Below are 15,255 nucleotides of genomic sequence, written 5' to 3' on the forward strand. Positions count from 1 at the left end.
GACAACTTTGCTCCAATGGAGCCTTGGCTGTGGGAGGGGAAGAGAAAGACAGAGAGGAAGGAGGGGGGAGGGGTAGAGAAGCAGATGGGTGCTTCTCCTGTGTGCCCTAGCCGGGAATCGAACCTGGGACTCCTGCACGTCAGGCTGACGCTCTACCACTGAGCCAACTGGCTTGGGCCTAATTTAACCTATTTTTTAAAAATTATCTTTTTATATACCTGCAGATATATTAAAATATAACTAAATTACTTGCCATCTCACTGTTCTTCATATGTGGCCTATAACAATAACATCTCAAATAGTTTGTCTCCAGTTTATAAATTATCTTGTATATCCTGAACTAGAGCTCACTTTCTAAGAAACACTTGTATTTTACCTCATGCTACATGTCCAATTACAAACCATTATAGGGTAAAATTCAAACTCTTCAGTTACCCATTCAAGCATTGCCCTTAAAAAATTTAGGCCCTGGCCGGTTGGCTTAGTGGTAGAGAGTCGGCCTGGCGTGCAGAAGTCCCGGGTTCGATTCCTGGCCAGGGCACACAGGAGAAGCGCCCATCTGCTTATTCACCCCTCCTCCTCTCCTTCCTCTCTGTCTCTCTCCTCCCCTCCTGCAGCCAAGGCTCCATTGGAGCAAAGATGGCCCGGGCGCTGGGGATGGCTGCATGGCCTCTGCCTCAGGCGCTAGAGTGGCTCTGGTCGCAACAGAGCGACGCCCTGGATGGGCAGAGCATCGCCCCCTGGTGGGCATGCCGGGTGGATCCCGGTCGGGTGCATGCGGGAGTCTGCCTGCCTGCCTCCCTGTTTCCAGCTTCAGAAAAATACAAAAAATAAAAAAATTAAACAGCTTACACTGTTTATCTAAATAAATACTCCATTTAAGCCAAATAAAAATGCTACTATTCACTTATTTTTTTTCTTTTAAAATATAAATACATTTATTAAAAGGTATTCATTGAAATCTTCTATTTGTCAGGCACAGAGCTAGATGACTGTGAAATATAAGTAAGTAGCCATGACCCTGCCCTCACAAAATTTAGTTTTGGTGGGAGAAAATTAAGAAGCAACTACATGATGTGTGTTAAATATGACTGACTCTAATCTTTCTTCAAGATGTCCTCCTCTCTATTCTGTCAAATTCTACTGATCCTTCAAGATCTTAGAGTTCTAAACTTTCTTGATATCAAAATTACATTTATTTGTTTTTCTTCTAACTTACATTTATACTACCTACTTGAGATTTGATATGGAGCCTTTTGTAATCTTAATTTTTCTGTGTGTACACAGCTGGTCTTCCCCAAGTAGAATATAAGCTTCTTGAGGACAACACTAATTTTTTTTTATGCTGCTGCCTGGCCCAGGTCCTTATACATGTAAAACAAATAAATATTTGTTGATTTGATTCTGTATGTTAAGCAAATACTGTAATGTATAAAGTTTTTTCCTTGACATTTTTTACCCAGTAAGAAAGGAGCATGAAAGAAAAGATGGAACATTTAAATTGTAAGTGAATTTGGTCTGCTTAAAACAGAAGTTGCAACAAATCTTTGAGAATTGGAAATGCCATTGTTATTAAAGGCACAACAGTCCTCAAGGAATAAGGAATTCTTTTAATTAAAAATAAAGAACACTAAAATTGCAAAAATTCTAGCCCATAAAATGCAAAATACAATGCATATATTATGTTATAAGGTACAGGTTTGTGTAATAAACCCTCTGTGTAAAAATCACTTATTTTTTATTAAAAGTAGGTTTGAAATAAAGCAAGTCATGTCAAATACTTCCTAAGACACAAATTATATCTAGAGATTAAACAATTAGGGTTGCTGAAGTCATTTAAAATGCATTAAAAATTCTGTCTTAGCAACTTAAAAACTTAAAAAGTAAAAGCAGCGATGAGTTTAGGATGTACCACCCTTGATTTATTGAATACTTTAAATTGAGGAGTTTGAGAAATTCACAGAAGCAGGAAGCTGACTCTGAGCCCACCCCCGCCCCGCAGCCTTCTTCCCTGAAATGGCCATCACATCTTCAGGGAGAGAGCTACCCTTCCTGTACTCAGAGGAAAGGAGCTTCATCTCCAAAGACAAAGGGATGCCGACAAACAGGACTTAGTAAGTTTCCCCCAATTTACTACAAGTGCCTCAGACTCCTTTATCTATCATACTCCTCCATAACTATGTCCACTCTTCATCAGACTTAGCATAAAAGTAAATAGGTCTTTCCTTTCAGTTCCTTATGACGGCTCCTGTGTCATGTAAAATTATTATTAAATAAATCTTATATTTTTCTTCTGTTAATCTGTCTTTGTCGGCTTGCTTTTTAGACCCAGCCGGGGACCCTAACAGGGTTGAGGAAAACTTTGCTCCCCTACAGCAGCAAGACTTTCATATATTCTTAGGGGTATCTTAGGCTTGCATCATTATTCTACTGATCCCATCCTTTAGGGTTTTCTTTATATATACGGTCAGAAATCACCATATTAAGTAACAGTTCAAATTGTAAAACTGTCAGCTCACTGGCTAAGGAATTGTTCTTGGAGGAGAGAAGCCATATTGGGGGAAGAGGAAGGAAAAGAAAGAAAGAGAAGTTATACCATAGTGTCTTTTATGTAGCAGCTTATAATCATGCTATCCACTAGGAATGATCCTGTTCTTGAAATGATCACAGAATCACCAGTCTAGAAGGGATTGGAAAGTTGTTTATCCACTGCACTTAAAACTCCTGTCATAAGGAGAAAAACTATAGAAGTCTTGGGTAACCTTGTTATAGAGTCCAGGGGCTCTTTCTACATCTTGGATATGAGTCCTTTGTCAGATATCTGTTTTATAAATACTGACACCCAGCTCTGTGGCTTGTCTGTTTTGTTTTTGTTCTTACATCTATGCTTTTTGATAACAGAAGTGTTTAATTTTGATGAAGTCTAATTTACCATATTTTCTTTTGTGGTTTTTTTCTCTGTATTCTGTGTAAAAAACCTTTGCTTACTCCGAAATTGAGAAAATATTCTTTTATGTTTTCTTCTTAAATCTTTGTAGTTTTTAGCTTTTACATTTAGGTCTAGAATCCATCTTGAATAATTTTTGTGTTTAGTGTGAGAAAAGAAAAGACATCCTTATTTGTCCAGATGAATATCCACTTGCTACTGCATTTTTTTGTTGAAAAATCTTTCCTTTCCCCATCAGACTACTTCAGCAAACATTGTTGAAATCAAATTATCTCTGTGTGGAACATAAGTGACTTCATCTTAAAGCTAATACCATGCTGACATCTGGGTGAACCTGGAACCTTAACTCCCTCGCCTTTCTCAACTCATTTGCTCTCTCTGTGCACCGAGGGGATCTCTTAACTTACTCTGGCACCAGAGCCCCCCCCCCCACCTGGTTCTTGTGATCATTCACACATTCTCACTGCTTAGGAGATACAAGTCATTGTTCTGGGGGGGGGGGGTGCAAAGAATAAGGATCCATTCATCCTGCTGCATGCAGCCTGAGACTGCTTTCTGTACGTAAATCCCCGATTCATGAGTCTTAAACCGAAAAGCTGGACTTGTCTGCCTCGTTCTTTGGCCTCTCGGTGCATCTGGTGTTTGGGGACTGCTTTGCATATAACAGCCTTATCACAAAACAAACTCCAAAAGTATAGATGTATTGGGCTCTATTTTATTCTAATGTCATATTTTTTAACAATGCTCGTACGGTGCTTAATTATAATACAGTAGCTTTATACGAGGTATTCATTTATAATAGTCAAGTAACAAATTCTTCAATTTTGCTCTTCACTTTCCAAGACTGCTTTGGGTATTCTAGGTCCTTTTTATTTCCAATTTACTTTTAAATCAGCTTGTAAATTCCTACATGCGCATGCACGTAAACCCCCTGCTCCCCCCCCCCCCCACAATATTTTGGTAGGGTTATATTTAGGATTGCAATTAATCTACAGATCAATTTGGGAAGAATTGACATTAGAATAATACTGTCTTCCTGTTCATAAACATGATACATCTCTGCATTTGCTTATGTCTTTTAAAATTTTTCTAGGCATGTCTTGTTAAATTTTGTTCCTAAGTATTTTAAATTTTTTAGATGCTACTGTAAATGGGATTTCTTTTCATTTAAAAAACAAAACAAACTAAAACAATAAAATGTTCACAACTTAAGTGTTCTACTTAATCACTGCATATCAAGACACAAGACATTTCCATCACCTCGGAAATAGGAGTACCTTCCTTTTCGTTAGAACCCTTCTCCCATTAGCAACCACTGATTTGAATTTTATTAACACATGACAGTTTCCCCAACATAGATGTTCATATAAAGGGAGTTAGTTATACAGTATTTTTGAGATTTGACTTCTTTCACTCAGCATAACATTATGAGATAATTATATCACTCCATTTTATTGCTGAGTACAGTCATCCCTGGTCATATCGCAGTTCACTTTTCATGGTCTCCCTGTATCAGATTTTTAAATTGTATATATCTAATTGTGTATCGTGGATTTTTCGCTATATCATGGGATTTTGTGGTATACAGGTATTTTTATATATTTGTTATTTTAATTATTTTTGTGGTAAAATAAGCATTTTTTAGCCTAAAAAATTGAAAAGGTTTATAAGAGTGTAGAGAGGGTTTATAAGGCCTTAAAAAATATATAAATAATTAAATAAATATAAGGTCGCTACTTTGTGGATTTTCACCTATGGGGGGGTGGTGGTTCTGGAACCTAACCACTGTGATAGACGAGGGAACACTGTATATTCAATATGTGAACATTAACATAGGTCCATTTATCTACTCTCCTGTTAATGAACATCTTGGTTGTTTTCAGTTTTAGGCTACAATAAATAAAGCTGCTACAAACATTAAAAAAAAATTTTTTTCCTTTGATTTGAAAGAGAGAGAACAAGGCAGTGGGGGAGAGAGAGAAGGATCAACTCATTGTTTCACTCAGTTGCTCCATCTAGCTGTATACTCACTGCTTCTCACAGGTGCCCTGACCATGAGGTTGAACCTGTGACACTATTTCCTGAGCCACCTGGCCAGAGCCTACAGACATTTTTGAGGAAAGCTTTCATGAACAATGTTTTCACTTCTCTTGATAAGTACCTGGGAGTAAAACTACTGAGTAATGGGATGAAGGCATATTTAACTTTATAAGAAACCACCAGTTTTCTAAAGTCAGTGTACCATTTCAGTCCTACTGGCAATGTATCACCTTTTAATTTTAGTTATTCTGGTAAGTATGTGCTGGTATGTCACCATGGTTTTAATTTTCATGTGTCCAAGAGCTAATAATGTGGACTTTTTGAAAAAATTAATTTTTAGAGCCTGACCTATGGTGGTGCAGTGGATAGAGTGTTGACCTGAAATGCAGAGCTCACCAGTTCAAAACTCTGGGCTTGCCTGGTCAAGGCACAAGAGAGGGGCGACTGCTGTGAGTTGAAGCTTCCTGATCCTCTCTCCGCCTTTCTCTATATATACACCCTCTAAAATCAATAAATAAAATCTTTTAAAAAATGAATTTTTAGAGAGAAAGAAGAAGAGGGAAAGAAGAGAGAAAGAGAGAGATTTGTAGTTCTACTTATTCACACATTCATTGGTTGATTCTTGTATGTGCCCTGACTAGGGATCAAACCCACAACCTTGGCATACTGGGAGAATACTCTAACCAACTGAGCTACCGGGCCAGGGCCAAGGTGGACCTTTTCTGATGTGTGGATTGTCCACTTGTGCATCTTCTTCTATGAAGTGTCTACTCAGGTGTTTTGCCCATTTAAAAAATTGAGTTGCAAAAAAAAAAAAAAAATTGAGTTGCTTGTTTATTACTATTTAGTTGTCAGGGATCATTATGTACATAAGTCCTTTGTTAGATATACAGTGTGTCCGTAAAGTCATGGTGCACTTTTGACTGGTCACAGGAAAGCAACAAAAGACGACAGAAATGTGGAATCTGTACCGAATAAAAGGAAAACCCTCCCAGTTTCTGTAGGATGATGTGGCAGCATGTGCGCATGCACAGATGATGATGTAACACCATGTATATAGTGGAGCAACCCACGGCCATGCCAGTCCAGATGTGGATGGTACAGAGGAAAGTTCAGTGTGTTCTGTGGCTCACTAAATTTGAATCTGTGACCAAAGTGCAACGTGAATATTGGCGCATTTATAACGAAGCACCACCACATAGGAATAGCATTCTCAGTGGGATAAGCAGTTGAAGGAAACCAGCAGTTTGGTGGAGAAACCCCGTTCTGGTAGGCCATCAGTCAGTGACGAGTTTGTAGAGGCTATACGGGATAGCTACCTAAGGAGCCCTAAAAAATCCGTGCATGAGCCCACATCGAACTGTACTGAATACGTATGAAACTGGGAGAGTTTTCCTTTTATTTGGTGCAGATTTCACATTTCTATCGTCTTTTGTTGCTTTCCTGTGACCAGTCAAAAGTGCACCATGACTTTACGGACACACTGTATGTGTTGCAAATTCCTTCTCCTGTCTGTGGCTTCTCTTTTCATTCTCTTGTCAGTTTTTGATGTATACAAGTTTTAAATTCTGATTAGGTTCAATTTATCAAGTTTTCTTTTTTTTTTTTTTGTATTTTTCTGAAGCTGGAAACGGGGAGAGACAGTCAGACAGACTCTCGCATGCGCCCGACCGGGATCCACCCGGCACGCCCACCAGGGGGCGACGCTCTGCCCACCAGGGGGCGATGCTCTGCCCCTCCAGGGCATCGCTCTGTTGCGACCAGAGCCACTCTAGCGCCTGGGGCAGAGGCCAAGGAGCCATCCCCAGCGCCCGGGCCATCTTTGCTCCAATGGAGCCTTGGCTACGGGAGGGGAAGAGAGAGACAGAGAGGAAGGAGAGGGGGAGGGGTGGAGAAGCAAATGGGCGCTTCTCCTGTGTGCCCTGGCCGGGAATCAAACCCGGGACTTCTGCACGCCAGGCTGACGCTCTACCACTGAGCCAACCGGCCAGGGCCTATCAAGTTTTCTTTTATGTTTTATGCTTTCTGTGTCTTCCCTAAGAGATTGTGGTTTTCCCTGAAGTGGCAAAGATGTCCATCTACCTTTTCCCTAGCAACTTAATTATTTTAGTTTTCATTTTTAAGTCAATATATATATCTCAAACTTATGACTGTGTATGGTATAAGGTAGGATTGAGTTTTAAAAATATTGGCATACACCCTGGCTGGTTGGCTCAGTGGTAGAGCGTCGGCCTGGTGTGCAGGAGTCCCGGGTTCGATTCCCAGCCAGGGCACACAGGAGAAGCGCCCATCTGCTTCTCTACCCCTCCCCCTCTCCTTCCTCTCTGTCTCTCTCTTCTCCTCTGGCAGCCGAGGCTCCATTGGCGCAAAGTTGGCCCGGGCGCTGAGGATGGCTCCATGGCCTCTGCCTCAGGTGCTAGAATGGCTCTGGTCGCAACAGAGCATTGCCCCCTAGTGGGCATGCTGGGTGGATCCCGTTCGGGCGCATGCGGGAGTCTGTCTGCCTCTCCGTTTCCAACTTCAGAAAAATACAAAAAAAAAAAAATTGGCATACACTTGTTTCAGCACCATAGGTTAAAAAGAAGTGTTTCTTTTCTCTCTAAATTGCTAGGGTGCTCTTTTTTGTGTGTGACAGAGAGAGGGACAGACAGACAGGAAGGGACAGAGATGAGAAGCATCAATTCTTTGTTGCAGCTCCTTAGTCTCCTTAGTTGTTCATTGATTGTTTGCTCATATATGCCTTGACCCGGGGTGAGGGTGGGTTGCGGGAGGGCTACAGCAGAGCATATGAGCCCTTGTTCAACCCAGCGACCTTTGGGCTCAAGCTAGCAACTATGGGGTCATGTTTATGATCCCATGCTCAAGTCAGTGACCTCGGGGTTTCGAACCTTGGTCCTCTGTGTCCCAGTTCCACACTCTATCCACTGTGCCACTGCCTGATCAGGCATGGGGTGCTGTTATCAAACATCACTTACCATGTAGGTATGGGTTCTGTTTTATTCTGGACTCTGTTTTATTCCATGATCTATTTGTCAATCTTTATAGAAATACTACACTGTCTTGTTTAGCACTGCTTTGTAATAAGTCTTGAAGTCAGCTAAAAGAAGTCCTTTCTCCTTTCAGATTTATTTTGGTTCTTATTTCTGTGCCTTTTCAAATGAACTTTTAAATAATCTTGTCAATGTCTCAATGTCTATAAGAACCTGCTGGAATTCTGACTGGGACTGAATTAAGTCTATAGTTGAATGGAACCAAGATCTAAATGATACTGAGTTTTCTAGTTCATGAACATGGCATATCTCTCTATTTAGATCTTGATTTCTCTCAGCACTACAGTAATCCTACCTTACCTGTAATTTCACTTTCTGTGGTTTCAGTTATCTGTGGTCAAGCATGGTCCAGAAAATATTAAGTGAAAAATTACAGAAATAAATAATTCATAAATTTTAGATTGTGTGCCATTTGGAGTAGCATGATGAAATCCCATGGTGACCATAAGCAACCATAAAGTTGCTTGCTAGGTATTGTCGGAAGGTCAATAGTAGCCTAATGCTATGTCATAATGTCTACTGTCAATCACCTTACTTCATCTCATCACATACGTATTTCAGGATCTCCCATCATCAAGAGAAGTGAGAACAATACAGAACAGTGGCTAACACCAAACCCTTTACATACTGTGTCCTTTCTTATACATACATACATACATACATACATACACACACACACACACACACACACACACACACACACTTTTCACTTGAAGAAAGCATTTTATGGCTTCTCTTTGGCATATCTAGATTGCTAGTATCACTACTATTGTACTCTGGGACCATTATTAAGTAAAATAAGAATTACTTGAACACAATCTGATAACCAAAAAGGCTGCTAAGTGAGTAAGGGGTGGGTAGCATATACAGCATAGATACACTAGACAAAGGGATGATTTACATCCTGGGTGGGACAGAGCCAGCACAAGATTTCATCATGTTACTTAATACAGCACATGACATAAAATTTATGAATTGTTTATTTCTGTTATTTTCCATTAAATATTTTCAGATCACAATTGAGCAAGTAACTAAAACCACAGAAAACAAAACTGGATAAAGGGGTGGGGGGGGAGAGGGTTACTATATTTTTAGAGACAGAAAAACCACATTCACATAATTTTTATTACAGTATACTGTTATAACTGTTCTATTTTATTATTAGTCATGTTAATCTCTTATTATGCATAATTTATAAATTAAACATTACCGTAAGTATGTATGTATAGGAAAAAACATAGTATACATACAAGGTTCAGTACTATCCATGGTTTCAGCTTCAGCATCCACTGGGTGTCTTGTAACATATCCTCCATGGGTAAGGGGGAACTACTATATTTTCATAGTTTTGCTTGCTGAAGTTCTACAATATTTTATTAGATTTATCCCTCAGTATTTTAAGCTTTTTTAATTATAAATGGCACTATTTGGTTAATTGTTTTATAATCGTTCATTGCTGGTATATAGAAATACAACTGGAGTTTTTAGATTGGCTTTGTGACATGGCAAATAGTATTTATTAGTTCCAGAAGTTTGTTTTTTTTTGATGATTCTTTAGGATTTCCCATGTACACAAACATGTCATCTGCAAATTCAGCTTAATTTATTCCTTTCCAATTTTTATGTCTTCTTTTTCTTGTCTTATTACACTGGACAAGACATTAAATTCAATTGATGAGAATGAAAATTCTTACTTTTTTCCTAATATTGGAAGAAAACCATTAGTCTTTTACCATGAAGTTAACTTTTAGCTATAGATATTTAATGAATGTCTTTTATCAAAGTAAGGAAGCTGTTTTCTATGCTTAGTTTGTTGAGAGGTTTTATCATGAGTATCTGAATTTGTCAAATACCTTTTCTATGTCCATAGAAAAAATTATATTGTTTTTCTTAATCTTGTTAATGTGGTAAATGAAACTGATTATTAATATTAAGCTAAACTTTCATTTCTGGTACAAACCAGATACACAGTTTGAGGATCAGGGTGGTGTTCACCTCATAAAATGATACAAAGTATTCCCTCCTCTTCTATTTTTGAAAATAGTTTGTATAAGCTCCCCCCCTCCTCTCCCAAGCATCTGAAATAATTCAGCAGTGAAACCATATGACTATCAAGTTTTCTTTGTGGGAAAGTTTTTGAGATAAATTTACTTTCATTAATAAATACAGGGCTATTCAGACTTTGTTTCATCTTGTCTCTTGTTGGTAAGCATTTTTCTTAACAGTTTATTTTTTTTAGATTTTATTTATTGATTTTGAGAGAGAGGAGAGCGAGAGAATAAAAGAGGGAGAGAGAGAAAGAGGGTGGAGAAACAGGATGCATCAACTCATAGTAGTTGCTTCCTGTATGTGCCTTGACCAGGCAAGTCAAAGGTTTTGAACCAGTGACCTCAGTGTTCCAGTTCAATGCTTTATCCACTGCGTCACCACAGGTCAGGCGGTAAGCATTTTTTAAGAAATTTGTCTATTTCATCTAAGTTGTCAAATTTACTGAATTAAGTTATTCACAATATCTCCATACTACTTTTGTAATTTATGTACAATGATAAATTTCTCTTCCATTCCTGTATTGATAATTTGTGTGCTTTTCCCCTCATTCTCACTTACCTTCTGTATTAGTCTTTCTAGGAGTTATTAATTGTATGGGTCCATTCAAATAAAGTTTGGCTTTGTTAGTTTTTCCTATTATTTGAATTATATATTACATTGATTTCTGCTTTTATTTGTACTATTGCCTCCCTTCCACTAATTCTGTTATTCTTTCTTCAAACATCCTAGGGCAGAACCTCAGGTCATGTACTATAGAACCTCTTCTTCCTTTTTTATTTTTTTAAGGTCAGAGGATGGGAAATAATGAGGCAGACTCTCACATGTACCCAACCAGAATCTACCCTGCAACCAACCCCATCTAGGGTCAATGCTCAAGTATTGAGCTATTTTTAGCACCCGAGGCTGACTTGCCTGGACTTAACTAAGCTATCCTTAGTGCCTGAGGCCATACTGTGTGCCCTAACTAGGAAATGAACCCAGGATGGCCACATGCTGGAATGACACTCTGTCCACAGAGCCAGCAGCCAGGGCCAGAACCTCTTTTCAATATAAGCATTTAAAGCTATACCTTTTCTTCTGAGCACTGCCTTAGCTGCACCAACAAATTTTGTTATATATTAATGTAATTTAGTTAAAAATATCTTCTAAATTCCTTTGTGATTTCTTTTTTAGAACCATGGGTTTTTTTAGACATTTAAAATTTTTATTTATTTATTGATTTTAACAAGAGAAGGAGGGAAAGGTGGGAGGGAGAGAGGGAGGGAGGGAAAGAGGGAGAGAGAGATAGGAACATCTATTTGTTCCTGCATGTTCCCTGACTGGGGATTGAACCGGTAACCTCTGCACTTTGGGATAATGCTCTAACCAACTGAGTTATCCAGCCATGGCTTAGACATGGGTTTTTAAATTTCCAAGTTTCTGGTGTTTAACTGACTTAATTCTTTTGTGTTTTCAAAACTTTTCAATATATTGACACTAGTTTTATAAACCAGCATATGGTTCAGTCCTGTTGAATATAACAAGTACCCTTAAGAAGAATTTATATTCTTTAGTTGTTGGGAGTAGAGTTCTATTAAACATCACTTAGGTCAAGGTAGTTCACAGTTCATTTAGTTCTATGTCTTGACTAAGTTTTTGTCTAGTCTGACAATTGTTGAGAGAGTTATTCAAATATTTAACTGTAATTGTGAATTTATTTCTCTTTATCAATTTTTGCTTTGTTTATTTAGAAGTTCCATGATTAGGTCTATACATTGTATTATTGTTCTATCTTCCTGATGTATTGACTCATAATTTTATCATTATCAAATATCTATATATAGATTGGCTATAACAGAAAAAGAGGATGGTAAAGAAGTAAACGTTTTGGGTAAATATCCAAATAACTAAGTATTAACTAAGTTTTTAATGTTAACTGTCATTTTTTCAAGGCTACACTATCTGAACTGTAATAAAACTTAAATCTCTGGAAAAAATAAGACCCTTCCTTTTCCAGGTCTTAATTAACACTTAGAGAAAAACATATACAAACTAGTTAAATATACAAAATACTTAAGAGGTCTTAATGAGACACTATTGTAATGATAAAAGGATTTTTCACTTCATGACTGATTTTTAAAGTACTGTCCCTATTGTTAATAAAGATGTTGGCTTCTGTGCTCTGTATTGAATCAATTAAATTCAAATGCAGAACGATCTGATCTATCATTGTTTCCAGTAATACTGCTACACCAGTTTCTTTTTAATGGCTCATCAGTTATGTGATTGCTGTGATGGTAATATGAGGAGACTCATTTAGCAACATATTATTACATCATTTTAACATGAAGTAAGGCCCATCAGGCATTATTAAATTAGCCTGAATTTTGCAGTATATCAGCAGGATTCTATGTACATTAATAGCAGGGTTAATGTTCCTTGGAGGGATTATGTTGAAGAAAAATGGTTTCAAAGTGGGGTTTGGATACAATTTCTTAGTCACTATTTCTATTTCCTTGTGTTGTCATTGTATAGTTGATCTTCATGTTACTTGTGAAAAAGTAAGACAAAATGGAAGCCAATTAGTAGATTCAGTGTATTTCTTTCTTCTCTGGCCTATTATAATAAATAGTTTGGAATATAGGTATTTCTTTCAAGGAAAGTGATACATCTCTTTTAACTCATGAATTTCCTGAGCATTCTACTTAGGCCTCAAATCAGCTGGTGCCACTCATCAAAATTTCTGGTATAAATTGCAGCATAGGGAGAGCTAAATAACAATAATAAATGGCATTGTTCTTTCAACAGTGAGGAATCCCTTTACTTGCTTTAAGAAAAGCCCTTGTGTCTTCAATGGGAGTATTTGCCCTGGATGCAGTATAATCATCATTCCTCTGTATTGAATTTTGGACTTCCTTCTTGGGGCTTCATGCACTGCTTCTGTGAATTCTTCAGAAACAACTCTTTCCCTCACTTGAATACTTTTAAACCTTCTTGTATATAGCAATGCTATTTTATATTTCATACATTCTAGTGACCTTAAATTTTTTTGGGAGAGAGGTAAAGAAAGAGACAAAAACATTGAGCTGCTCCTGTATGTGCCCTGACTGGTGAATCAAACCAGCAACCTTTGTGCTCTGGGATGACGCTCCAACCAATCAAACTATCTGGCCAGGGCTAATTTTTTCTTTTCCACAGGCCTGCCTGATCCCTGTAAAATGTTTGTTAAACAGTGATCTTATAGTTTCTTCCTTTTTGTACTCTCTATATTTTTATATTTAGTGTATACAAAGGAAATGGGTTTCTCAAAGCATAATCTCCAGTCCATGTCAATTAGATCACTTGAGGCACTTGTTGAAAATATATATTTTGGCCCGTCTGGTTGGCTTAGTGGTAGAGCATTGGCCCAGTGTGTAGATATCCTGAGTTCAATTCCCTGTCAGGGCACACAGGAGAAGTGACCACCTGCTTCTCCACCCCTCCTCCTCTCCCTTCTCTCTCTCTCTTATCTTTCTCTTCCCCTCCTACAGCCATGGCTCGGTTGAAGCAAGTTGGAACCGGGCGCTGAGGATGGCTCCATGGCCTCACCTCAAGTGCTAAAATAGCTTGGTTACTGAGCAATGGAGCCAACGACCCCAGATGGGCAGATCATCACCCCGTAGGGGGCTTGCTGGGTATATCCCGGTTGGGGCACATGAGGGACTGTCTCTTTGCCTCCTCGCTTCTCACTTACAGGGGGGGGGGGAATATGTATATGAATATGTATATATATGTATATGTATATGTGTGTGAACATGTGTGTGAATATGTGTATGTGTATATATATATAAATTTCCATCAATGAACTAAGTTGCCTCAACAAAGAATTGATGCTTCTCATCTCTCTCCTTTCCTCTCTGTCCCTATATGTTCCTCTCTCTGTCTCCCTCTCTCTCTCTCTCTGTCACACATATATATTTTTTTTAAATTTCCAGGCCCCTCCTCCAACAAGTAGGTTAAAATGGAAGGATGGTAAGGGGACAGACTAGAAATCTGAGAAATTTTTATGGTAAAATATAGTTATACCATAGTTAAAAACATTAAGCATAAGTTTAGAAGGTTTACCATTTGCTAGATATAGGTCCTTAAGTCAATTTACTTAATAGAACATCCATTTACTTATCTGCAAAATGGGTACTGTTAAAAGGATTAAATGTGTTCATGTTATGGGCTAAGTTAATGCTGAGTAAATGGTGGCTACTATAGCACTGTGTGTGTATATATTTAAAATAATTTTTTTGGTATGAGAATTAAATCTGATATAAACACATTAATCCTTGGAAAAAACTGTTAAGGTTCATCTTTGCAAAACTGGGGAATTAAATAGAGCTTACCACCAATTTTAACTAAATAGCAATAGCTTTACCAAGAGAACATATATTAGAAAGTAAACACTTGTTAATATAGGCATTAACTATGATTTACTAGATGCAGCTATAGTTTTTTTTTTAAGTTATTATTTTTTTTAAATTTTATTTATTTATTTTTAGAGAGGAGAGAGAGACAGAGAGGGAGAGAGAGACAGAGAGAGAGAGAAGGGGGAAGGAGCAGGAAGCATCAACTCCTGTATGTGCCTTGACCAGGCAAGCCCAGGGTTTCGAACTGGCGACCTCAGCATTTCCAGGTCGACGCTTTATCCACTGCGCCACCACAGGTCAGGCTAGATGCAGCTATAGTTTTAAAGAGCTTACAATAGCTTTTCTCTCAAGTTTAGCATAGTATGAACATTAGACCAGTGGGCTCTCAAACTTTTTGGTCTATTAAAAATAATATTAAGGGCTCAAATAACTTTTGTTTTGTGGGTTACATGAACTGAAAACTTTCAAAAATATGCATTTATTTTGTAAAATGTTCTCACAAATACATGGAAGTTAAATCTTCAGCGACCTTCAAAGTGGGTGGAAGCAAAATGCCTCTATTTTGCAAATGAGGAAAGCAATGCAGAGATGGAATTTAAGTTTAAATGACTTTTCTTATGACCACAGATCCTAACTAGTAGAGATGGGATTTGAACCTAGGTCATCTGATTCTGAATGGCACAATTATGGGATATGTATGTGTTAAATGTAGTAGTGTTCTTATGACAGTAAAAACTGGCTCACATGTTTACGTGTGAATTAGAGTAGGTGTGCACGCAGACAGCAGAGAACA

General features: G+C 38.0%; 1 protein-coding gene across 9 annotated transcripts in view; it reads right to left on the reverse strand.

Annotated features, from left to right (window-relative positions):
* Positions 1 to 15,255, reverse strand: part of TCF12 (transcription factor 12) — a 378,278-nt gene that overhangs the window by 100,330 nt on the left and 262,693 nt on the right. The window lies entirely within an intron of this gene.

The sequence above is a fragment of the Saccopteryx leptura genome, chromosome 6, assembly GCF_036850995.1.
Source record: "Saccopteryx leptura isolate mSacLep1 chromosome 6, mSacLep1_pri_phased_curated, whole genome shotgun sequence".
Classification (NCBI taxonomy): domain Eukaryota; kingdom Metazoa; phylum Chordata; class Mammalia; order Chiroptera; family Emballonuridae; genus Saccopteryx; species Saccopteryx leptura.